Below are 24,144 nucleotides of genomic sequence, written 5' to 3'. Positions count from 1 at the left end.
TAATTTAGACTGGTTTGTAGAATATGAAATAAAAAAGGCATACCTGTCGAATGGGCATTGGAAATTATAGCAAAGCTATTCATAATGGTGACTTGCAGTACAGTAACTATATTAGAGGATGGAATATGTTGATAAAGTGAAAAGAGATGTGTAATAGTGTCCTTAGCTACAGGAAACACAATGCAATTCAATACCATAACACAGTTGGTGTGTAACCAACAATAATATAAACATCCAATTCTTTGGCTTAAAGTACCCAGAAACCTTGGATGGATAAAATTTGTGTGAAGGTTTTAAGAAATAAACTTTTTAAATTTAAATAGCTGTTTTAAATTACAGAATGTCTACATTGTATTTTTGTGTCTAGGCATTAGTGTGTGTGTGTGTGTCTGTGTGGATGAATACAATTTATACAATATATTGTAGCCTGTCAAGTTAGTTAGATATTACTATAACCTTTCTTTTGGTGGTACAGTCAATTTTAATGAAGGTAATGGTTTTCCTAATCATCAGGGGGTAACACACTGGAGAAAGTATTTTATCTTAAGGATGTGAGGATTTTCAAATTGATAAATGACCAAAAGCAGTGAGTACTGTACTGTACTACTGTAGCTATATTTGAAAGGAAAACAAATATAATAATGTGCACTTGTTGACAGATAAAGTTCCTCCTAATCCTATGAGCCTGGAGCCTTGAATAATGGAATTAATTATGTCAAATATGAAAAATGGTGAAGTTTGGATGCAAATATTTACCCTTTTCAAAGTAACCTTAATGAATGGTTGCTGTGTGGTACAGAGTACTTTATCCAGTATATATTGCTTGCAATATTTGCAGCACAGCTGTGTAGTGCTGTTCTAGCAGCAGCTGTAGATTGCTGATTGCTAATTAAGGATCAGGGTTGGTATTGTGAATTTCTTCATTCATTCATCCATTTACATTCATTCATTGTTACCTTCCAGTACAACTATGAAGGATGTGGTGAGTAGGTGGTAGAATTCCCGTGGGGAAACTGCGTGGGTGTTAGTAGGCTGGGCCAGAAGGACCAGTATTGATGTCTTGAGAGAAGCTTGGGGTGCCAGATACCATTAATATCCCTAATTTTATTCTTTATTTTTCATCTTTCAATATTTGGGTTTTATTTGATCTACTTTCTATATGAATTTATTTTCTTCAGTGGTTATATTAGTTAACATAATTGAATGGGAAGAATGCCTGTTGCATTTATAGTTGCCATAGTAACCACAACCTAGTTCGAGGAGTGGCTGTCTGGCTCACTGCTCTTGTTCACTCTCATCCTCTCTTTGTCTGCAGACTTGCTCACTAGTGTTAGCTTGCAGAAGGATCAATACTATGTTCCTCGTAAAAGAAGTACAGTACACTTTTTAGTTTGACACAGGAGTAAATCTTTTGCTTTTCTTTTTAGCAATACAGTACTATGATACTTTTGCATTTTACAAGCTTTACAGTACATACGTATATATTCTCTTTTTCAAAATATTTTTCCATTTAATTAAAGAATATACTTTTCTCTATTGAACAATTTTATTTTTGTTGTGAACTATTCTGATTATGAAATTGCTGCTCAAAGATCCTCATGTAACATAAGTAATGGGCTAACTGTGTTATATGAGGAAAAAGAGTGAAGAGAGAGAGAGAGAGAGAGAGAGAGAGAGAGAGAGAGAGAGAGAGAGAGAGAGAGAGAGAGAGAGAGTGAGAGAGAGAGAGAGAGATTAGTTGAGCCATTGGAAGCCTAGGAGCTTGGTGCCTTCATGCTACCAGGTATTATTTCTTATTTTCCACAGTGTTTTCCTCTTTTTCATAAGGAATTGTTCTTTGGTGCATACGGGAGTCAGCATGTATTACTTAGTGTCAATTCCAGGAGGAAGTTGAAAGGTGTTCTCGAATCATTTTAATTTGCTGTGTCATTCTCTTATGGTGAATGGTTGTGCTGATGCAGAGATTGTAAAATTGGGAAAAGGTCAAATTTTCACAAGGTTAGTCTTGTGTGTAATCCCATTTGGATAGTGTCATTGTTTTGTTGTTTGATGGGACTGCTTTAAATATTGTTTTTTGGCTGCAAGAGCTTTGTACAATGGTGGTAAACCTCATAACATATGAAGTTTTCAATTACTTGCCTAGTCATTTCTTTATGGTGCCTTCTCTACTACATGTGTAATGAATATTTCCCCAAAATAGCTTCTGCTTTGCATGTAACTCTCAACCTGAGGTAATGGTGTTTTTTTTTGCTGATTGCTATATTGATTTTGTTTCGTGTACATATGAAAACATGCTATTCTTGAACTTCGTATTAAAAAAACTCACTTTGTACTACTGTATATCCAGGAGTGTACAGTATATCAAAGGTGCTGCCCTCCAAGTATGTACTAAGGAGCCATTTTTGTCAGAGAAACTGAAGTTGGTGCATTATTGTCATCTTGTTGTTGAAAGATTGGAACCAGTGTTTACTGTACACAGTAAGAGTGGAGTAAAGTAAGAAAAAGCTTCTCAGCAAATCCCCTGTTTGAGAGCAATACATTGAAGCAAGTACCCCAGGTACATTGTGCTTACTCTGTAAGGACACCACATGTTCTCATTAAGACAATTCAGTTCTATATTTGTAATATTTGAATTTCAGTGGCAGTTGCTAGTTTTCTGTAGATGTGGGTAGAGTATGGTAACCTAGATTCCACATAGGTAGCCTATTTCTGTAGTTGAAATTGTCTGAGCCTATTCAAATCACGAAATTTCTGTTCCCAGAATATACCCGGGTAACACACTATAAGGACTGAATAGACTTAGACAATTTCAGCTCTAGAAATAGGCTACATATGTGACGTGTAGGCGGGACCCACTAAGACAGATCGGCCAGACAATGCCACATGGGCTTGTCGCAGGCAGGACCCACTATGTGGGTCCTGGCTCATCGATACAACAGAATGTTCGACCATTCTTCTTCGCCTCTGCAATAATGGTTTTAGTTTTGTATTCATTTTCTGCTAGTGGTAGCCTACCAGTAACGTCATTGATTATCAGTGTCAGTTATTTTATAAAAAAATACAGCATCATATGTAAAAACTGTAGTTAGTTTTTCAATCAATAGAGTTGGGTATGAACTTCAAGTAATCAACATCTATGCTTTTATTGTTGTATACAGTATCTTAGACTGTAATGAAGATCACTCAGAATACTATACTCAGGTATATATTCAGTGATTGGAAAGAAATTTGTTCTCATGTAATTATATATATTTACAGTGGTGCTTAATATTCAATTTTTTCCCTTTTTTTTACTTGGGGCGTTTCAGTTTTCTCGAAATTGTTTAAAATTCTTAGCATATTGTTGAGGTGACTTATTCTAAAATATACTGATGTTTTTCAATAAAATCTATCACCTCAGCTGTTACATCAACTCCCGACTGTCTAGTTTCACAAGACAAGGTTTTTATACATTCTTTTCTCTCTATGAGTGACTTTCCATGCATCGCAGTGAATACTTCCCTCAAGAATACAGTAATAGATTTTGTGAGTATTTATAGTCAGTGCATACACATGTATGTATGTATATGTATATATAGTATATATATGTATAAAATCATTATAGCATTTAAAAAGGGTACCAAGAATTTCGCTGAATTATATGACGACCGGTCTTAAGGGAATGTTTGGCTTATGGATCTTCGGTAATCCGTATAAAATAGTGGGGGAACAACCACTTATATAACAGTTGTTGTATTCTTCGTCTGAAACTTTATTTGATATCTGTTATTTCTCTTGACTTTAGTTTTTTTTTTTCTTAGTTTTATTAGCTGCTGTAATATACTGACTTGTATTAGTTTAAAGTCACTGTGTTTTCTTTTCTGAGTAGTGTTTTTTTTTATGGTAACATTTATTAGAAATTAATCCCTAGTGTGACCTTTCTTTGATTTTTATTTTACAAGTAGAGTATAAAATTTTATGTTTTGGTGTTTTGTCTATATTTTAGGTCGAAAATGGCTTAGTGTGTTAAAGCCGAAACTTCCCAGTAGAATAAAAAGGTTGACTATAGTGCTTGCTTGCCTGTTCCAGATGAGGATCAGATTCCCTAGGAATCAGTCTCTAGCAGCTATGTAGAGACAGGTGTAATGAGTGCGTACCTTGGGCAAAAGAAGAAAAGTGTGCTTGTGTTAAGTATCACAAGCTTAGGAAGTCCGATTGGTTGTGCAAGTAACATGTTAGATCAGGATTTAAATCCACTGATATTTTAATTTATTGGGATGAATCTTACGCTCCTTGCCAGTAGGCAAGTCGGCATTCCAAAAAGGAGAAAATCACTTGGCTGACCTGGAAGACTTTCTAGTTCACCTGTTCTCTGCCAGGTGTGTTCGAATGTTTTAGCTCTTGTCAGAATTCTCCTTGCTGCCATGGGGTATACATGGGTCAGTTGTTGGTATTCTTGACTTTTGGCTGTTGGCTCCTGATGACGGTACAGGGAAACCCCCGTATTCGTGGGAGATGCGCCCCACACACCCCCTCGAATAGGTCAAATCCGTGAATGCTTAAAACCCATCTAGAAACACCTAGAACTGTCCATTTTGATAGCTTAAACCAAGAAAAAACCTGTAAAAATGCTTATACCTGAGTATTTTAATAGTTTTATCACAAAAAGTGCATTTATTCTTGAAAAATATATGAAAATACAGTGTTCAGTGAATATTTCTCAGTGAAAAATACCGCGAATGGGCGAATTTTCTGCGAATGATGGCTAGATATGTTCCACAGAGAAACCCGCGAATGCATGAGTCCGTGAACCATGAGAATGCGAATATGGGGGGTTTACGGTACTGTAATTTTTATCTTCTAGGATGTCTTCCAACGGAAGCAAAACGGAGAACATCAGGTTATGTAGGAATGATTACTGCATAAATATGATGCTGAAATTTGAGGTAGATCAACATACTGTTTGTATCTAGACATTAGATATGAAGAATGTAGGGATTGGTCTAAGGACCTTTTGCTTAAAAGTGTCAGATATAGAAAAAGAAGAAAGGCAGATAGGTTGCAGTAGCAGTTAGTTAGGTCAGGCTATAATCCTGTCTTGCCTTCCGATCTTAGTGACCCTTCATCTGTACGTAGCCCTACTCAGTCTGTTGCCAGGCCTAGTAATATAGCCAGCACCGAGACTTCTTGTTAGCACCGCCTTCTGCTCCCCTTTCTGTTCAGGAAAAGCGTATCAAGATAGAACAGGATGTAAACATTATTCTAGAATCTGTTAAAGGTTTAACTGAATTTATGATAGGGAACAGTTCGGAGACCCCTCATAGTGTGCGATCATTTTCGCTTTCCCCTTGTAGTGGTACGGTGTTGATACTCTCGCCTGTACCTAGTCCAAGCTCAGGACTACTGCCCTGTGACGAAAGAGTCTGCTGCCAGGGAACCAGGTCAGTTCTTGGGCCGATGGGGTTCTGTGCCCTCCGACTCCTACCTCTCATTTTTCACGGTCTGAATTCCATTTAATGTGGTCACCGAAAGATGATTTTGGTAGGCTTAAATCTTCTCCCCATATTTTGACTTTGCCATTATCACTAGCTAGTACTGTAATGAGGTTGCTAGAACTGATAGGAGTAAAAATGTGGGTATAGACATTGTTATTAATGTTAATATGCCTGTAGCAAGTTGTTCTTCCTCTTATGTTGACTCAATCAGTTGTTGAACCTATTTCATCTGAATCTCTGTCTCATTCTAAATCTTTCACCACTATTTCTCTGTCCCCTCAAAATGTACCTGTTCATTCGTTACCTGCTGTTTTCTCAACTATTGGAAAGTCTCCTTCTGACATTGTTAATGCTTCTCTTTTCCCTCTTACTATGGTTACAGATTCTACTGTTGTTTCCAAACTAGATGTTATTCTAGCTACTTTACTCTAAAGATGTGTTGTCTGGGGACCTTAAGTCAGTTGAGATGCTCTCAGACGACTTGGCGGAGTTAGGTGTTGTCGACCCATCTCCCCCTCCCTCTCCCTTGTAAGTCCCTTTTTCTTTGGTGCCTGGTGGCGCCATGTCTTCTGCTTTGCAGATTGGCATCACCTCAAGTGGACAGCAGCAGATTACTTTTCATGGAGTATCCCGTCCAATCAAGTCAAAATTTAATTGCGAGGAGTCGGCTGCTGTTGGCCTGATAACTCAGCTGTCAGAAGGGTCTCGTTCGGTCGTTCGGCATTTGCTAGAACATTGCTCTTGTCTTTCTCCTGATGTGGTGGAGGAAAGAAGTTCTGTAGTCTAAGTCTCTCTCTTTTTTTTTTATAGTAATTCGGCATCTGTTAAGTCTTTGAAGAAGCTAAGCTTTGTCCTTCAGTTAGAGAGCATTTTGACGAAATAGCTTGGAGGAAGCTTCATGCGCCAGAATACATTCTGGCGCATGAAGCTTCCTCCAAGTCTGCCAGTTCCAGTCTTCCTGGTTTTATGAAGTCGCGGAGAGCTGCTGCTTATGACACAGGCTTGTTACTGATGCTTAAACCAAGTTTGGTCAACAATTCTGAGTTCCTTGTTTGTTTTGACCCTATGAAGAGACTTGCTCTTGAGACTGGCAAGGTGCTTTGGTCTAATGCAAAGACAGAGACTTTGTCCAAGTCTTTGTTTAGAATTATTGAAGTCTTGTCTTTTGCTGAGCTTTCACCGAGTACTGTTGTGCTCTCATCGCTTGTCTAAGGTCTCTACCACCCAAAAAATGGATGCAGTTTTTGTTTCCCCTTTGGATCGCCATCTCAATCTGTTTCTAAGGCAATAAGGGAGGATATATCCTTACAGGAAAATAGGGAGTCTATCAGACTCTTTTAAGGCTGGCAATAAAAGACCTGCTCCTTTTCCTTCTGGCTGTTCAGTCAAGATTCGTCCCTCCTTGTCTCATGACGCATCTCCAGCTGCTAAGACCTTTCGTAGGTCTATATCAGGCTTCATTAAGAAAGTTTCTAAGGTTAAAAAAGAAAAAAAGCTTTATGCCCTCAGGTCCAGTAGGACCTCAGGCCTTCTGGCATGTTTGTTTCCTCCCCCTATGTTGTCATCTCTAATTGCTTTCCCATCTTATCTTCATCAGCAGGAAAAGCTTCTTATACTTTAGAATGAGGTGGTAGAGCAGGTGTCAGAAAATTCTCCAGGGTTTTACAGTCGACTTCGTCTGGTGCCAAAGGTGTCCAGAGGGTGGCTCCCAGTAATGGATGTGTCCAAACTCAACACATTCACCTGTCTATTCCCATTCTCCATGGAATCATCCAGCACAGTGCTAGCGGCGATTCAGGGAACGACTGGATGATATTGGTGTACATGCAAGATGCTTATTTCCACATCCCAATAAATCCTCAGCCACACAAGTTCCTGCAATATGTGTTTGCGGGGAAGGTATTTCAATTCAGGGCTCTTTGCTTCGACCTGTGTACAGCACCTCAGGTATTCATGAGGATTTTAGTGCTAGTGGGGGGATGGTGTCACCTTTTAGGAGGAGAATTGTGCTAGAGATAGACAACTGGCTAATGTTGGCCAGCTGTTTCAACAGAATTCTGAGGGCCAAGGATCTGTTACTCTGCCTAGCTTGATCACTGGGCATCCTGATCAATTTTCAGAAGTCTGGTCTGATTCCAACTCAATCCATTCTTTGTCTAGGGATGGGGATAGACTCAGTTTTCAGGCTTTTTCATCAGAGAACCGAATAAACAATTTCTTATCACTTCTATGAAAATTTCACCCTTTAAAGACGCTTCTAGCAAGACAGTGGCTGTCTCTGTTGGGGCACATGGTATCTGTGGAAAAATTTGTGAGGTTAGCAAGGCTCAGGATGCAGACAATTCAGCTCTGTTTGAGAGAAACTTGGGACAGGAAATCTCTACCAAACTCCCATTTAGTTTCAGTCCCAGCAAGTTTTTAGGAGACTTGAGCATGGTGGAAGGATTGCCAGAGACTGGGGACCAGGTCATCCCTAGAGATAATGAGCCCAGACCTCACCTTGTTTTCAGATGCTTCAATGACAGGCTGGGGAGCATGCCTGGGAGGCCTGCAGATGTCTGGTATGTGGTCTCCACAGGAGATGGAGTTGCACATAAATAATCTAGAACTGTTTGCTGTATGGGAGTCCCTCCTTCAGTACGAACTGAGAGGAAGCCAGAGGAAAGGTAATAGCTTCAATTCCCGCGGCTGGCTGGTGAAGAGTTAGAGGAATTTATTTCTGGTGATAGAAATTCATTTCTCGCTATACTGTGGTTCGGATTCCACAATAAGCTGTAGGTCCCGTTGCTAAGTAACCAATTGGTTCTTAGTCACGTAAAATAAGTCTAATCCTTCGGGCCAGCCCTAGGAGAGCTGTTAATCAGCTCAGTGGTCTGGTAAAACTAAGGTATACAGTACTTAACTTTTTTTTCAGACACTGATAAACATCAGAAACCAGGCGGCACAAGATTGAAGTCGGTGTTTCCAATAGCGGGGAAGATGTTTCTGTGGGCAGAAGGCCAGGAACATAGTTTTGTTTTCACAGTTAATTCCAGGGAACCAGTGTTTTTGCAGATCAGTGGAGCAGGAAAGGACAAGTCCTACCCGCAGAATGATTGTTATATCCGCAAGTCTGCCAGTCGCTGTGGAGTCTGTGAGGAGCACCAAATGTAGACTTACTCACAACATCAATGAACATCAAACTTCCAGTGTACAGGCAGTCCCCAGTTATCGGCGGGGTTCCGTTCCCGACAGCTTGACGATAACCGAAAATCACTGACAACCGAAAATTGGCAATAATAGCACTGAACCTTGGTTACCGGCGCTGGTATCCGGTTATTGGCGTTGATAACCGTAGATTGGGGCTGATAATTGGGATTCAGTGTCGAAAATCCGGTTATCGTTGTCGCTAGACAGATTGCCGATAACTGAGGCCGCCAATAACCGGGGACTGCCTGTATGGTTCTTCTTGCCAGGACCCTCAAGCTTGGGCAGTAGATGCCTTTCTTCAAGACTGGTCTAACCTAGATGCTTATGCTTTTACTCCTTTTGCAGTAATAAGAAAAGTGGTGGACAAGTTTTGGGAATCAAACTAATCCAGAATGACTCTAGTAGAACTGTGGTAGCCTCAGAGAGAATGGTTTCCGGACCTTCTAACTCATATTCTTCCTTTAAAGAAGGATCTACTCAGACCACCAAGTTACCATGTGGTTTTACCAAAGCCTCCACATGCTTCACTTAACAGCTTGGAGACTCTCGACTGTCTCCTCCGAGCGAGGGAGTTTTCTAAAGCATCTCAAAAATCTTTCCTTAAATCAAGACGAGCAACAACCTTGGCCTTGTATCAGAGGCAGTGGTTTGTGTACTGCTCCTGGTGTCATTTTAGAGGGATTTCCAGCAACCATACCTCTATAGACAACAACATCAAGTTCTTTCACTATCTTAGATATAGTAAGAATCTTTCCAAAGCAGCTGTCATGTGCAATTGGATATTTTGAATGATCCAGACCATAAGGAGGTGTTGCGATTGTTTGAGTATGAAGTCCCCGGAATTCAGTATCATTGTCTTTCATGGAACTTAGACGCAGATTTAAAATTTTTATCTGCAGATCCGTTTGAGCTTTTGACATCTGGTTTTTTGAAGTTTCTTACCATGAAGACACTTATTTTGGTAGCGCTAGTGACAGCGAAAAAAGTGAGCAGGTTACAAGCATTCTCCAGTAAGGTAGGGTTTTGTAAAGGAGATGCCATTTTATCATTTGTGCCTTTGTTCAGGGTTAAGAATGATGTTAAGTCTAAGCTACTAACAAGAACGGTCAGGATTCCAAATTTAACCTCTTTGGCGGGGAATGAAGAAGAGGCTTTGTTCTGTCCTGTTAGAGCAATTAAAATTTACTTAGATAGGTTAAAGCCTGTTAGGGGCAGAGTTAACCATTTATTTTCTTAGGGTTAGAAAACCTAACACTCCATCATCTAAGAATGCCATTTTTTTTTTTTTTTTTTTTTTTTTAAGCATTTACTAAGATTAGCTCATGAAAAACTAAATCCAGATCTCTCACCTTTATTGAGGCTAAATATCCATAGCACAAGAATGGTTGCTACATGTTTTAGTTTTTTGAAGAATTTGTCTCTTGATGTAATTAATGCAGCACAGTGGAAGTACAACTCTCTTTGCTGCTCATTATCTTAGAGATGTAGAAATTGCATTAAAAAATGGTAAAGCCTTTAGCCCTCCAGTAGTAACGGGTAAAGCCATTTCCTGAGCCGAAAGAAAGAGCAATCTTTTGGGCTCTATTTTAATTTCTGGTGTTGGTTTTCTGGAGAACATGAAGGTACAATTGTTGTACAGGAGCGTACCTTTGTATCATAGGTGTTTATTTGTAGTTGACTGTCGTTTTTTGGGCTTTCGGACCCAGGCACAGGGGTCTCACCACGCCACTTCTATTCATTCTGGCTGAAGACAAAGTGGTTTTCTCCACAATGCTGCTCTTGGCTGCACACACGTGAGAGCCTTGCACCCTGAATGGAATCCACCTTCTGGCGGCAGTATTTTTCAGGACGGATTCCAGATAGGGGAAGAATGTTTTGGGTTTCATATAAGAAGCTCATAGCTCTCCTGGCTGAGTGGAATTTGTCTAGCTACACTACCCACCATCGTTTTTCTCAATGTGAGAATCATCTAACTTTAACAGTAAGTAAGAGCACCTCAAATAATATAAATTTTCATCAGAGAATTTATTATTTGGATACTTCCATACTGTTAAAGTAAACCCCACTCAGCCTCCACACACTTAGTGGGCTGTAAAGGAGAATTCTGACAAGCTAAAAATTTCTAACACGCCTGTCAGAGAACAGGTGAACTAGAAAGTCTTCCGAATCAGCCAAGCGATTTTCTTCGTTTTGTCTGAATGCCAACTCGCCTATTGGCACGGGGTATAAGACTAACTTTAACAGTAGATAAGTATCCAAATAATAAATTTTATAATGAAAATTTATATATTTATTTGACTCGCTCTCCTCTTACTTGCTGTTCCACCACCCACACCTAAATCTTTTGCACCTGTCACTACTAATGCTTCATCTTCTGTTGCTCCCCAAATGGCTCAGGATCTGCAAGTACATTGTTTATTGCAGGATGTGGGTTTGGGTTTTTTCTTCATTACACAAAATTTCTCGCTTTATTAATGATTAAAAATATTTTTTTTTTATTTAAATGACTTACCAAGTAATTACATAGCTACAAGCTTCCTACCAAGGCAGTCTAAAAATTCAGATTTCGCGGTGGCACTACGATTGCTTATGTAGGTAAGGTCTCCTGCACACATTCAGGACCTGATAGGTACAACTCAGCAAAGAGCTTCAATTCATTTTCTGCTGGCTCCTGACTAACATCGGTGGTTTTGTGCAGTCTTTCATCATTCTTTGGATATTTGTTCCAGTTTCTTGGTGAAGTATTCAGATTTCGTGTTTCGCTATTGCACCGAAGTTTTTTGTTGTTAGTTATATTGTTATCTTTGGTTAACTTTATACTAATTAGTCAGGATGTCAGACTCTAGTTCTTCAAATGTTCGGTATTGCACCAAAGGTTGTAAAACTAGATTAGTTAAAATTTCTTACGACTCGCACTAGTGTGTTAAATGTAGGGGGGCAGGAGTGTAATAAAGACCTTACTTGTTCCAAATGTCAAGGTTGGGATGATCAAAAGTGGAAAGTGTTGAAATCTCACTTTATTAAATTGGATAGAGATAGAAAGAGGAAGGCGGCCCTTAGAGCCGAAAATAGGGCTAGTTAAGAACCTATTCTTTCTCCTTCTGTGGTGGAAGATAACGCTGTTTCTTCTCAAATCCCTGCTATGTCTTCCATCCTCAGCCCTCCTATTCTTTACCTCATTCTCCTTTACCAAGTTCCCATGCTTCCAATCTTGATGCCATTGCCAACCTCAAATCTAGTTTTGACCAGAAATTTGAGTTTCATTATAATGCCTTACCAAACCCTGTAAAAGCTTTAATCTCTTAAATTTCGACACGTCCGAGATATATTTTTTCAAACTTTGTTTGGAACGCTGATATAATTGGCGGGAGACCCAACCCCACCGGATGTCGGTGGGGGGGGGAGTGGAAGGAGACTAGCCCAGTAAACCATTCACCTCAGCCTGAAGCATTTTGTGAAAGCAGCAGCAAACAACCATGGTGGTACATTCCGACAACACCACGGCTCTCTCCTATATCAAGAATCAGGGTGGAATCCACTCATTCTCCTGTTGTCAAACACCGAAGGATTTGCTAATTTGGGCAAACCAGAATTGGGTCAGACTTATCACCAGATTCATCATTGGAGAGATGAACATCTTGGCAGACGGATTAAGTCGACGGGGTCAGGTCTTTCCAACAGAGTGGACCCTGCACTTGAGTGTCTGCCACAACCTTTGGAAGTTGTGGGGCAGGCCAACAGTGGACCTGTTCCCCACTTCAAAGAATTACTGACTTCCTCTATTTTGTTCGCCAGTCCCAGATCCTCAGGCATGGGTGACAGATGCAAGGACCTCTACACCTTACCCCCTTTCAACATGGTGAGGGGGGGTTCTCAACAAATTGGTGAGTCACAGAAACATATCAATGACTGTGATAGCTCCCTTTTGGCCTCTCAGAGAATGGTTCCTGGACTTCTCAAGCTTCTTGTGGACTTCCCAAGGTTACTGCCTCAAAGTCCACATCTCAAACAGCCTCATCTTTGGAGTTCCATCAAGGACTATCTACTCTATCTCTGACAGGCTTCAGACTATCCGGAGACACGTCAGTTGTGAAAGCTATTTCTAGATGTAGACGTAAGTCTACCAGCCGAGTCTACCAGGCCAAATGGGCTATCTTCCTCAGTAGTTGGAGCAGCAATAACATCTCGTCTGCTAAAACCACTGTAAGCCAAATAGCAGACTTCTCTTTCTCAGGACTTCCAAAGGACTCTCTCCATCGGACTAATAAGGGTTATAGAGCTGTGCTGGGATCAGTCTTTAAGCGTAGAGGAGTAGACTTGGCCTCCAATGAAGACCTAATGGATCTGATTAAGTCTTACAAGGTTTCTAAACAGGTGAAGGACAACCATGTGTAATGGAACCTGGATGTTGTACTTAATGGTTAACAGGTCCTGCTTTTGAGCCCCTCTATACATTTCATTCAAGAATTTAACTAAGGAGACTTTTTCTTGTAGCCTTGGCTACCGCTAAAAGAGTAAGCGAGTTGCAGGCTACAGACAAGCACATCGGTTTGTCGAAGGGAGATGCTGTCTGCACCTTTGTACTTGGCTTTCTGGCTAAGAACAAGTCCCTGTCTAATCCCTGGCCATGCTCGTTGTCTATTGAAAACCTCATGGACATTACAGGACCAGAGGAGGAGGAAAGGGTCCTTTGCCCAGTGAGGGCACTGAGGTATTATTTAGAAAGGACAAAGAGAATCAGAGGCCCTGCCAGTAAACTCTGGTGTTCTGTCAAGAACCTTTCAAAACCATTGTCTAAGAATGCTCAGTTATTTTTTATTAGAAGTCTGATCATCAAGGCACGCACTCAAATAGAAGATGATGTCCTACCTTCTTTTAAGGTGAGAGTGCACAATATTAGAGCTGTCACCACTTTGTATGCTTTTAGGCATAGTATGTCACTCTTGACTATCCTCTAGTTGACATACTGGAAATGCAATTCCATTTTTGCCTCACACTATCTTAAAGAAATTGAAACGACGTCCGAAAATTGCAGTACCTTAGGTCCATTATCGGTGGCTGGCTTGGTAACTCCATCGCCTTGAAATTTTGGGTGTTGAGGTTTATTTTTTTTGTGGGGGAAGCCTGTGGGGACTATACCTGGAGTGCTCACCAGTCTGAGGTAGTGGTATGATGGTTTTTAATCTTTATTGTTGTTGTTGTTGGTAACTATTTTTTATTGGTCTGCTGTATTTTGGTACTGTGCCTAGGACAAGTGCAGTTTTTCTATTTTGCTTTATGGGTGGTCAGAAACCTCCATCACTCTAAGGCACCCCTCTCAAAATTAGGGACTTATCATGGCCATTCCGCTAAGTTGCTACAGGTCAAGATGAGCACAGACCAAGGCAGTAATCATCTACTGCAGCTCTTTTACCAGGCAAGGTTACAACAAGCATTTTATCAGTGCAGACAATTTTTTGTTAGAAATTCATCCTCAGATCTGATTGTTTTTGGAACAGAATATGTTCATTTATCCCACCACCTATCAATGTGGGATTCAGCTATGTAGTTACTTGGTAAGTTACATATATGAAAATGTTTTTTTTTTTTTTCAAAATAAAATGAAGTTTCATGTATACTTACAAAGTAATTACAAGATCAGAGCCCTCCCTCCTCCCCTTTTATGGACATTAAGCACAAAAGTAGTGACGATCGCTAGTACTTGGTACCTGTTGTTCATTGATAGAGGGCAGGATAGTTACTTACACTATAAACAAACGAATCGCTACCCTGAACTTCAAATTTTTAACTGCCACGTGAGTGGAAAGTATAGCTACAGTAAGTAATTACTTGGTAAGTATGTATGAAACTTAATTTTATTATGAAAATAGCATTTTTCATGGGTGCCTCAATAAGGATAAGGCTACTTAATGCGGAGGTGTTTCAAGCCATTTTGGAGGATGTGAAAACTGCAGAAAATATGGAATACTTCGCTCAAGCTTGCAGAGCTGCTCAGAAATGTTCAGCTTCCACTCCAGTCTCTTTCCCTCCAGTCAAGTTTAAGGATAAGAATCATTCTAATGCTTCTTCCTTTGGTTTCCAGAAGCCCTTTCATTTTCCACAGCCCTGCAGGGGAAAGGGTGAACCTTGAAAAGATGGCAAGGATTGATTGAGTAGATTTGCCATTAAGAAGGGTGGCTGTGCCATAGGAATTGCCCAATATAGTGCATGTGAGCATTGTGACCTTATAAATGGAGGGATTTACTTCAAAGTTTTACCTCTTATTAAACAACTAATATTCAAAATTCCTGCCATAGGAAACCACAAAATTGAACCTCTTATGTTTATAAATTTTCCATTTGAAAAGAACTCAAAATTTTTCACAAATATGCATGAAAAAAGTTGCCGTCAAAAAACACTTTTTCTTATGTGTGATTAAAGATATATAGTTATACTACATGCTCTGGAAGTTTTTTATTGAAATCTGTTCAGCCTTCTTTGAGATGTTTCTTTACTCTTCTGGGGTGTAAGTTTTAGAAAACAGCAAAAAAAAAAAAAAATATTGTTTATTTTGTAATAACTATGAAACTTGTTGGTAGAAAGCTTTTTTTTTTTTTAAGTATTTCTTCATATGAGAAACATCCCCTGATAATTACAAAATAATCAGATGAAATGTGCTTCCAGGCATTTCTCCAACAGAGACTTGCTATTTGTTCCAGTGGCACATTTAAGATTCCTTTTGTAAAGCTTTTCAGTTCCTGTAGTGCATGCTGTAAACATTTTTATAGCTTTCTCTTACAATACTTTTCTTTTTCTTTGCTCGCATTATGGTGAGAAAAAACTGTACTTGGAAATGGGCTGGAAACCTGTGGCATGACTCATTACATACATACACTGCGTCACTACAAGTGATGCAAAATGGGTTTGTGATGCACCGTAGGGGAATGTTACCATCTACTTAAATATTTTTATTTTTGTGAATAGACACCCTGTAAAGATATCCTAATTAAAACATGACAATTATCTTATTTTTACCATTCATCAAAAAAATAGTCTTGTAAATAATTTAACTTATAATAACATATATTTCATGTACTGAATGGTGGGGAGGAAGAGTGCTATTCATTTGCATATACCTTTATACAGCATGTTGATTTACATATTGTGGTTATTTTACTTTAAAAATAAGTCAAGAAATACAGAACAACAAAAATAAGTCAAGAAATACAGAACATTGTATGTAAATTATGTAGTTTGGTATATTTGTGGTACAACTTTGATGAGTACTAAAAATAAAAATGAGAAAGTTACTCTGATCGTACACTTTCTTTTCCTCGAGAGATATGATTCCAACAAAGAAAATGGAGAAGTTTTCGTTGATAACGCAAGTATATCAGTTATTTAAAACTAAATGGGATTAAAAAAATATAAATTTTGCGATTTGTTGCTCACAGGGCAATAAAAGCAATGAACAAAATTATCTATAAACTCATCTAAATTTTTTTTATGAGCAATAACACTTGTGCTTATCTAGATATCAAACAGTTGGACTGTCATTAACTCAGTTTTGATAATTTGAAATTTGAAGATCACTGCACATGTTACACGCACTCGGGAACTGTCTGACCCACTTTTCTCATGTATGGCAGGATGTAGGGACAAGATCCCTGGATGATGAAGGTACTGAGGGAGGGTTAGGTGATTCTGTCCAAATTTCTTCTACCACTCTCTACTCTTCAGTGAGCTTTCCCTTTTTGCATCATCAGGAAAATTTCCTGATTTTGCAATAGAGCAAGTGTCAGATATGTCTCCAGGATTTTACAACCATCTTCTCCTTGTTCTCAAGGCTTCATGGTTTTGTAGGCTAGTCCTTGATGTTTCCCATCCAAACAAGTCTATACATCTGACCCCATTATTTTTTTTTTTTTTTTTTTTTTTTTTTTTTGAGAGTTCTAGGCTCCATTCAGCAGAATGACTGGACAATTTCTAAACATTCAAAATGCCTACTTACACATCCCATTCACCCTCTTGTCCCAAAAGTTTATCTGATTTGTTTTTGAAGACAGAGTTTTTCAATTCAAGACAGAGTTTTTCAATTCAAGGATATTTGCTTTGGACTAAACACAGCTCTGTAGGTTTTTATGCAAGTTATGGCTCCGTTGGGGGAATGATGTCATATGTTAGGCATCCAAATTATCGTATACTTAGACAACTGCCTGTCTTGGCCAGGTCTTTCGAAGGGATTTTAATTGCAGAGGACAGTCTTCGGATTACAAGAAACTTGGGAGATTCATGTAAATCACAAGAAGTTGGTTCTGTCTCCATCATAGTCAATCACGTACCTAGGATTGTGGATAGACACCGACCTCTCTCTCTCTCTCTCTCTCTCTCTTTTTTTTTTTTTTTTTTTTTTCTTTTTTTTTCTCTCTCTCTCTCTCTCTCTCTCTGATAAACGAGTCAACAATTTTCTGTCTCTGCCAGCAAGACTTCGACCCTTAGGGCCCCTAGCAGCCAAGAAATGGCTCTCTCTCTCTTTAGTCACATGACCTCCCTCGAGAAATGTAGTACTGGCCCGGTTGAGGATGAAACCAGTCCAGTTTATCCATGCTAAATTTGAGACAGGTCTTTTCAACCAAAGTCCCTTCTCGACATTCCTATGGGAAACCTTCAGAGTGGTGGAACGAGTTCTTATGGTTTCTGTCAGGATAAGTCTTCAGGTGAGGAGTGTAGACCTCATATAGTTTTCTGATGCTTCCATAGAAGGTTGGGACTTCACTCAGGAATCATCAGCTGCATCACAGCAACAACTTGGAATTGCTAGCGATCAAGAAGAGTTTTCAGTTGTGGGAACTTATGGTTAGGGACAAAATTGTCGCTACCATCTCAGACAACACATCTCTAGTGTACATCAAGAAGCAAGGAGGAATGAAGTTGGGCTCTGTGCTCCATTCCAGTTAGCTCAAGAGCTTCATTTGTGGACACAAGCCTGGAACATTGTTCTTGTTCCCCAGTTCTTTCTGGTGAAGGCCAATGTCATGGCAGATCAGTTAAGTGGGAAAGATCAGGTTTAACAACCAAATGGTCTCTTCATCTTAAGCATGTCAAGACGTGCGGAAATTTTGGAGGTCTCCTATAGGCAACTTGTTTGTAATGGCCCTCAAAGCAAAGCTTCCAAACCATTGTGCCCCCCATTCCAGAGCCTGAGACTTGGGCAGTTGATGTAACGCTTCAAGATTGGTATAATCTGGATGTGTCTTTCTTCCTTTTGCAATTCTCAGGAAAGTTCTGGAGTTGAGGATGCCCTACATCACCAGATGACACTTGCAGCTTCATGGTTGTAACACTAGAAGGCAATCAAACTAATCTTAGACAAGACACCAAGGTTTTACCATTGACACTTTCTTGTTCCCAAGGCCTCAAGGGGGCTGAAGGCCAGTTGGATGTTTCCAGTCTCACCAAGTTTGTCCATTTACTCTCTCTTCGATGGAGTCATTCAGTGCAATCCTTCAGTCATCCTTAAAGGTGATTGGATGGTTTCTGTGAAGGCAGTATCTACACTTTGTCTTTGATGGGATGATCTGCCAAATCAAAGTTCTATAATTTACCGGGATGGAATCATCTGCTTGTTATCAGTTCTCTCCTACTAGGACAACTGTTGGTTTTTGCCTATTTGTTTCAGGTGATTTTGAGTGCGAAGGATTATCCTATATGTCTAGCCTTGGGGCTGGGCATTTTGATCAATGTCTGAAGTCTGTGCTTATTCCAACCCAATCAGTTTTATCTGTGGATGAAGGTCAATACTCTCTCTTCAGTTTTCCAAAAGCAAGACTGAGAGACAATTTTCTATCATAGTTGAGAGAATTTTACCCTTAGAATAGCCTTCAGCCAAGGAGTTGCTGTCTCTATTGGGGGACAGCCTTTTTTTTTTTTTTTTTTAGAGAATTTTGTCAACATGGCGTATCTAAGAATGAGATCATTTCAGTTTTACCTAAAGAACCCTTGGGACTGGTTTCATCTTCCAGACTCGGCTCCAGTAGTAGTAGTTCCTTCAGAGCCTTTGGCTTTTCGTTGTTGGTGGGGAGATTGTTAAAGCTCCAGTAGTAGTAGTTCCTTCAGAGCCTTTGGCTTTTCGTTGTTGGTGGGGAGATTGTTCAAGCTCCAGTAGTAGTAGTTCCTTTAGAGCCTTTGGCTTTTCGATGTTGGTGGGGAGATTGTTCGAGACTAGTGATGGGTCTGCCTCTAGATCTCAAAAGCTCGAACCTCACATTGTTGGAGGCAGGTTGGGGAGCTATTCTAAGAAACATCGAAATGCCAGGGAGTTGGACTGCAGAGGAGAGCACACTGATTTTAGCAGTGTGGAAGGATCTTATGCAAGCAGAACATTGTTAGAGGCAAGATGATCACAGTCTACACTGACTGTTCAACTTCTCTATCCTACATAAGGAAGCAGGGAGGCACAAAATCAAGAGATCTGTTCGGGACTAGCAGAGATGCTTCTCCAATGGTCAGAGTCAAGGAACATCATTCTTTTACCTCAATTTTTCCCAGGGAGAAACAGTTATTGCAGACCAACTCAGCAGGAAAGACCAAGTTCTATCATAATGATCTCTTCATCCACAGGTCTCAGAAATTGTAGAACCATAGAACCTTTGGGGAGCCCTAAACATTGATCTGTTTGAAGCTGCCTATAGCACAAAATTCCCAGTTTATAGTTCCCCATGCCAGTATCTGTTAGCTGATATGAGGGAAGTACTCTACAAGTTACAAAAATTCTTTGGACTAAAGGATAATTTTGATGGCTCCTTGGTGGCCCTAAAGGGAATGTTTTCCCAAGTTACCACTTCTGGCAGTAGATGTTCCTCACCTTTTGCCATTCAGGCAAGATCTCAGTCTCATTTGAGAAGATTCTGTCAATGTCTCCACATGCTTCATCTGATCCTGTCCAAAATGTAAACATCCCCTGGGCAGGATCCACCATGTATTTAGTTTAATGGCCAGGCTCCAGCTTGTGCTGAAAGTAAATTTCTTGTGTAAAGATTGAGGGCTTGTATGTTAGGAAAAATACAAATTACTTTTAAAATTTGTCATTTTTTTATTAGAGCAAAACTAAAGATTTAAGGTCAACATTGCCAAACTCTAGCTGAACCATCAGAATAACAGCTGAAATACTGCAGATCAGAGTGTAATGAATACTATCAAATTTGAAGACCAAGCTAAGGAAAACAATGGGATGATTAAGAGAATCGTTGATTTTCATGTGCAAGCGAAGATCCAGAAATTTTATGATAATCGTTGTTGTTAATGATAACATCCTGCCAAGCTCATAGATATCTTTATTTGCTGATGAATCCCATGCCATGGTGTTATCAGACATTGAAGACTATGGACAGAGTAAAAATGAACTAATTGGTATAGTTGATTCAGCAAGTAGTGGCATTGGCCCGTAAGTAATGAGATCCCTTATTTCAAGAACAAAATTGTTATTGCCTTTCAGAGCAATGCACATCTTTATAAAGTATTTGGTTAAAGGATCCAGCTGCACTGATCAGCCCAAGTGGCAGCCATCTCTTGACATGACGCGAAAAAAATGATGAATAACAAATAATGATATTACAAAAAGTCTTCAAACATGCTGTCATATGCCAGCAGTAAAGCTAAAAAAGCAAAAGCTCTCTCTCTCAAAATCATACCAACCTATCCAATTTATGAAGAGCTTCAAGAAAATCATGGAAGATTACAATATCACAGCTGATCGACTAGACAGTAAGCATTACTAAAGGGTGTTTGCATTGTCCCTTCTGCCTATAGCTGCATAAGCCACTGAGTTTGATATCACATTTTTAATGTCCAGTCATTCTAACTCCCTCCTTTCTGTGTCATATGCACTGAATTGTGTTAAGTGCCTCAATGCCTTCCTTTATTGCCTAAAGTTCATCGATGATTCCCTTATACCAAACAGTAATAAGAATCACAGAATTGGGCATCAAAATGCTCTCCATTCAATTTGACTTTGCCAAGATTTTTTGACAAACTTGATCACTCCATAATAATGCATCCCAGTCAAAGAAAGCAGATGATGAACCTGTACAGGTTTAGCTACACAATTTCTAATATTAAGTGCTACAAGTATCAGCTAAGGGAGCATTATTCAAACCTTCCTGTGCACTATCAAGTGGCCCATGTAGCAGTTGCTCCATACCATGTAGTAGAGGCCCAGTTCTCTAGGTCAGGTACTCAGCCTTGCAAGTCAAGAGCACACTCCTCAAAATAAGATCAGTTACCTCCTAAGTAGAAACATCACCAGCTGGTGAAGAGAATCTGCCCTTGTCTTAACTATCTGCCACAATACAAGAAGTATCAGATAGATTCTCTGCTTTAAGAAAATTAAAGTATGGAAGAGAGGGAGAACCTCATCATCCTCCCCTCCTCCATTTCCCTACAGCAAAAAAAAAAAAAAAGTAATCCTGAGCCTAATGAGAGCTGTGCTGGCTCTTCAGTGAGACCAAAGGAGTCCAGTGCCTTGAGTATCAAAAGCACCAAAGCAAAGATCATCCTCATCCTGAAGTAAATGGCAAAAGAGAAAATAATAAAGGTACTAATGGAAAGCCACAGATCCATAGATCACCCACAAATTCAATGTCCAAAGGAACAAATCTAATAAGGAAAAGGACTCTTAAAAAACTTTTAACAAAAATGTCACTCATACAGTGGAAATGTCATGGTATTGTTTCAAGTGCTGAACAAGTAAAAACACTAATCAAGGAGTCAGAGGCAAGAGTAATATGTCTCCAAGAAACAAAAAATTAGGGTCAAGTTACATAACCATAGTTTGAATTATAATATTTACAGATCTCCCCCAAACCACGTGACAGAGGTCTAGGAGGCGAGGCAAGTAAATCAGTAAAATGCACCATTGCAGTACTTTAGGCTTATGCTGTACAAATTCATAGTGTATCTGCAGTCTAGATTGTAAGATCACCTCTATGATATGTCTGGTAACAACTAGCAGTTAGAGTTTTCTAACCTTCAACACTTAATTGACCAACTGACATCCCCATTCACATTAATGGGTGATTTTAATGCAAAACGCTTTTGGTGGGGCGGTTGGGGTTGGTAATGTATGTGATAAATGGGGTAACATTATTGAGCAGTTGCCTGACAGTGATGATAAAGTTTTATTGAACGGCAGATCACCAACAGGGTATGATATATACACAGTTCCTTTTCCCCCGTAGTGGTATAGTACCATCAGTGCACCTCTCATGGTGCACTGTAGTATGACTTAAGATTCGTTGCAGTGTCCCTTTGGCCCCCAGCTGCAACCCCTTTTCGTTACTGTTACTGTACTTAGATTCATATTCTCTTCCATCTTACTTTCCACCTTCTCGTAACAGTTGTTTCATAGTGCAACTGCGAGGTTTTCCTCCTGTTACACCTGTAAAACCTTTTTACTCAATTTGTGTATCAGTGCTGAGTGACCTCATAGGTCCTGGTACTTGGCCTTTGCCTAAATTTTATATTTATGGCAGTGACCATTTGCCCATACACTTGTAATACATTCAAAATACACCATCCCCATCCCTCCCAAAGGGGAAGTGAGTTGAAGCAGACTGGAGTTCATATGAAAGATTAACACACTGAAGAGAATTCCATGGATTTCCCTTTTCTTATTCAAGCGTATTTGTACTTCATTGAATTGGTACTAGATAGTTCAAACAAATGCATACCTAGAACTGCTGTGCTGTTGCTAGGAGGGTCACCAGAACATGCTTCTGTATATATTTAAGACAAGCAAACAAAATGGCATATGTCAGAGCTTGTGCAAAGCAGAAAAAAAATTATAGAAAAGGACTATCAAGAATAAAGCACACCTATATGTACTAAAGATGTTAACATAGGGTGTTTTACTCAAACAGTTTCCATTATAGTCTTTACTTAGCGAACAAATTTATTTCTTGGTAGATTGTACTAGGCTAGGCTTTCAAACAAGATTACCAAACTTATGGCTTAAGTAACAGTTCATAATCATCTCTTATAAGTAACAACCACTTACCAAAGAATTGACATAAAAATACTGAGTATGACTGGAACAAATGAATTGGGAAGTTTTATGATTTTGAGGGATTTTACTTAAACATAAAGTGTGTAGTTTACCTTTGTTTACCCGTTTTACATTTATGTACCAAAATGAAAATAGAAATTCCAGTATGTAATACTACATTTGTTTCTTTTAGCAACGAAAAAATTATTCTCTTAAGTCTTTGCTTGTAGGCTCAATCAGCTGATTCTGATAGAGAAAACATGCTGGGTGATCAGTTTTTTATACATTGTATGATGATGATGATGATATAACTTGATGTAGTAGTATAAATGGATTCATCAAGTAAGGTATCAGTTTCATTATCTTAAATGCAGCTGTAATAGTGTATTTCACTTATGCAAATGGATATAGTGAGTGTGACACCTAGCCTAGGTCAGTAGTTCACACACACATTTGTTTCTTGTGTATGGTAATACAATATGGTAACAACTGGTAAGAAAGTTGCTGTATAAAAATACATTATTATTCACAAAACCATGGTAGGCTGTGGGTAAACACAGGTAGGCACCTACTTACTGAATTGTCTCATTTACAAGAGAGAAAAAGAAAGGTTACATTTTTTTCTAGGTTTATTTATGCAGTATGTTTTGTTAAAATATGTGGAAGAAAGGTAGATATTGCCTTTTGCTTAAAGTTTTCAGTTTAAACTGTGATTGGTGTTGTTTATAAGCATATTGAATATTTTTAAAACAGTTATGTGGCATTGACATTTTAGGTGAGGAAGGGAATGGAGTTGCCCTAGAACACCCCAGATTTTATTAGTTGCCCTTATTTGTTTTTGGCCATTATCTGACGGTCCCTTGGCACTGTTCTCTTCTCTGGATAATTGAATTTAAGCATTACTGTATTTTTAAAAAATCTAGAATATCTATTTTTATATAAGTAACTTACCAAGTACAGTAATTGCGTAGCTGTTAATTTCAACTTGCACGGCAGGTAAAATTTTGAAATTCACAGTAGCGCTACTTTTGAATTGGGTTGGTGACTAGCCCTGCCCACTTTAGGGAAGGAGAGGAACCATTCAGCAAAGAGCTTCAGTTTGTTTCTGCCAACTTATGACTGTAGACCAGTTGTAAGAAGCAGCTCATTTTGGAATTTTTTGCTTTTTCGGTTGATGGTTTTCGCCCAATTGGTGAAGTATTCTTGTTCTTGGTAGCCTTTTCGGCACATTTAGTCAGTGTTAGGTTCTTTGTGGCCGACTTTACAGATTATTGGCATATTTTCACAATTGGAGACAATTTTTTCACGATTTAGACTTTGTTGATAGGTGACTTGTGTACTATGTCCGACTCAAGTTCATCAATACATGATTGACAAAGGCTTCTTACGACCTATATACCCTTTGCACAGATTATAGTATAGGGCCTTTTTCTTTTAGTATACAATTGGTTCAGTATGATG

At 39.2% G+C, this 24,144-nt stretch overlaps 1 protein-coding gene across 9 annotated transcripts in view; it reads left to right on the top strand.

Moving 5' to 3' along the window:
• eIF5 (eukaryotic translation initiation factor 5) overlaps nucleotides 1-24,144 on the top strand; it is a 228,662-nt gene that overhangs the window by 52,479 nt on the left and 152,039 nt on the right. The window contains exon 1 of one of the 9 annotated variants that reach the window (XM_067081261.1): nucleotides 1,712-1,783. The exons of 7 other annotated variants lie outside the window; for them this stretch is intronic. The gene's annotated coding sequence lies outside the window, so the exon portion shown is untranslated. Of the gene's footprint in view, nucleotides 1-1,711; nucleotides 1,784-24,144 lie in introns of those variants that run through there. One more of the 9 variants, XM_067081267.1, reaches the window with a different exon arrangement.

The sequence above is a fragment of the Macrobrachium rosenbergii genome, chromosome 37 (assembly GCF_040412425.1).
Source record: "Macrobrachium rosenbergii isolate ZJJX-2024 chromosome 37, ASM4041242v1, whole genome shotgun sequence".
NCBI lineage: Eukaryota > Metazoa > Arthropoda > Malacostraca > Decapoda > Palaemonidae > Macrobrachium > Macrobrachium rosenbergii.
Note: the sequence above shows the minus strand (reverse complement) of the source record. Positions and strands in the feature narration are given on the sequence as shown.